Consider the following 3,028-nt stretch of genomic DNA (forward strand, 5'->3'; position numbering starts at 1 on the left):
TTCCCGTCCCCCGGCGCCGCGGGCGTCGCGCAGGCGCAGTCGGGCCGGGGCGGGCGGGCGGGGGCGCGCTCTACTGCCCCCTGGCGGCCTCCAGACTCGTGACCGCGGCCCTTTCATTTCAGGGGAAGAGCGGCCCCTCCTGGGTTCTGGCCGCACTTCTCTGGCCTCCGATGGGGACAAGCAGCCCCTAGTTCACGCGCCCGGAGATTAAGCGGGTTGTGCGGTCAACAGCCGTTCAGTGGCAGAGCAGGGACGCGCGCCCAGACGGTCCAGGGCCCGCCATCCATCAGGGGAGGAGGCCCAGGCCACCATGCTTTTGGGGGCGATGTAAGTCTCTGCTGCTACGGCCATCACCACACACTTGCACAACTCTAGTAACAGTTCTGGAGGTCAGAAGTCCGCAAGGTCTCAACGGGCCGAGTTCCAGGTGTCAGCAGGTGCGTTCCTCCCTGGGGGCTCTAGTGGGCCTCGGTTTGCTCACCTTTCCAGCTTCTAAAGACTGCCCCTTACCGGCACCGGGCACCGGGCCAAGGACATGCCTGTGAGATGACTTGTGCCCCGTGGCTTCTGTCAACCGCTCCCTGTCTGCATTCCATCGCACCTCATCCCCTGGCTCCCGACTTTCATGCCGCCAAAGGAACCTCTCCGTGACGCCCACCCCACCCCACCCAGCCAGAGCCTCTTTGTTCTCACAAAGCTGTGCCCCTGGCCAGGTGGAGCAGCCCTGGGGGCCCCCACAGAGCTCAGCCTGGGTTTTCCTCCTGTCTCTGCCCCGACACCCTGACTGAACTCTCTCCTGGTCTCCAAATGTCTCCTGTTCTGGAACCCCCACCTTGAGCCTTCTGCTCCCCCCTCCTCCATCCGCAGGTGGTTATAACACCTCCTTCCCCCGGCTCTTCCACTCCCTGTGCCCACACGCATTGCCAGACTCACTGTAGGGATGGGATCATATTGGTCCTGGGCTTTCAAACCAGCACTGAGCTGTGACCTTGGGAAGGAAGTGCAAACCCTCGCCCCTATACTCCAGGCCACTTGCAATGGGGTGTCCACCTGATGTCCTGTCTACCTGGCCTACACCCCCATGTAAAATGTACTGCCCCACGGATCCCCTTTACCAACCAGATGAACCAGAATGCCCTAATGTAGCTGCATGTGTTTGTGTTACCAAAGGCCACACTTACCAGAAAGAGTGTTTCTTTTGTATTGCTCGGTGGGGCCTTGGTCCTCATGTTAAATGTGATAAATGTTGTGAACATGATTAATGGGTAACAGAGTATTACATTTGCTTATTCCTTTTTTTTTTTTTAAAAGAGTCATTTTTTAAAAATATATATTTTTATTGATTTCAAGAGAGGACGTGAGAGGGAGAGATAGAAACATTGATGATGAATCATTGATATGGGGATCGAGCGCTCAACCCGGGCATGTGCCCTTGCCTGGAATCGAACCTGAGACCCTTCAGTCCGCAGGCCGATGCTCTATCCGCTGAGCCAAACCAGCTAGGGCCATTTGCTTATTCTTTTCATTACTTAATTCTGAAAATCATTTCTCTTGGCATTTGAAGATGTATAATAAATAACATGCCTGTCTACGCTGCACCCAAATTTGTAATGAAATTGGGGGGAAAAAACTAATGGAGAATCAAATATTGCATTTATTAGAAATAAACATAATAATCATCATAGTAAGTTTCTGTCCTTTGAGTAAGCTTAAGACTGGACGCAGCTTTCTTCCCTGGCACCCCAGATATAAAAAGCTCCTGTGATCCATGAGCCCAACTGAGCTTTTTTTTTTTTTTTTTTTATTTTATTGATTTTTTACAGAGAGGAAAGGAGAGAGACAGAGAGTTAGAAACATCGATGAGAGAGAAACATCGATCAGCTGCCTCCTGCACATCTCCCACTGGGGATGTGCCCGCAACCCAGGCACATGCCCTTGACCGGAATCGAACCCGGGACCCCCCAGTCCGCAGGCCGACGCTCTATCCACTGAGCCAAACCGGTTTCGGCTGAGCTTTTTTTTTATAATATATTTTTGTTGATTTCAGAGAGGAGGGGAGCGGTAGAGAGAGACAGAAACAACAATGACGAGAGAATCACTGATCGGCTGCCTCCTGCATGCCCCTCATAGGGATCGAGCCTGCAACCCGGGCATGTGCCTTTGACGGGAACCAAAGCCGGGACCCTTCAGTCCGCAGCCCGACGCTCTATCCACTGATCCAAACCAGCCAGGGCCCGGCTGAGCTTTGTCTTGCCTAGACATATGATCAGTTCTGATGATGTTCAGGGACGGGTCTCCCCAGTTTGCCTACCTTTAAACAGGAGCGTGTTCAAGCTCTGTGGGCTTCAGGGTGCCTGTGGAGAACAGGCTGGTGGGAGGTAACACGAGTTCAGCATTTCCGAGGGAGATCAGGAGGAAACCAATGAATCTGAACCAGTTCCAAGAGCAGATTCCAAGAAGGAAACCCTAGAATTTCAAGGAGGAAGGACCTTGAACTACTGACACTCACCTCTCCGCTCCATTCTGGATGTCATTTCCTTTTCTATCCCAGCCTAGACCCCGTGGCCAAGCCAACCAGCCACTCACGGGTCAAGGTCTCCATCGTTCTTACCCATTTGTTTGCACAGCCTATTCAGTCTTGGACCATCCAGGGCCCTTTTTGTTGCGAGTGACAGGGACCAGATTCAATCTAGTTTAACCCAAAACAAGGAGGACATGATGACCCACAAGGGTCCGTGGGTGCTAACATCAGGCACAGCTGGCTCTAGCGGTCCCCACGATGCCCGCAGCTGTGTCGGCGTACCACCCCTCAAGCACCCCTCTGCTTGCTCCTGGTTCTGGGAACTGGCTGAGCAGTGTTTCTGGTCTGGACTGGCTCACCTGAAACTGAAGCTCTGCAAACATTTTCACTCGCATGCCTGGCAATTGGCTCAGCATCAGCTGGAAAATCAAATGCCTTAGCCATGTCTTTCTCCTGCTCCCACAGGCTAGTCTGAGCTGGTGCACCTGGTTACTGGGTTCTAAAAGC

Source organism: Myotis myotis, unplaced genomic scaffold (assembly GCF_014108235.1).
Source record: "Myotis myotis isolate mMyoMyo1 unplaced genomic scaffold, mMyoMyo1.p scaffold_m19_p_20, whole genome shotgun sequence".
Classification (NCBI taxonomy): Eukaryota; Metazoa; Chordata; class Mammalia; order Chiroptera; family Vespertilionidae; genus Myotis; species Myotis myotis.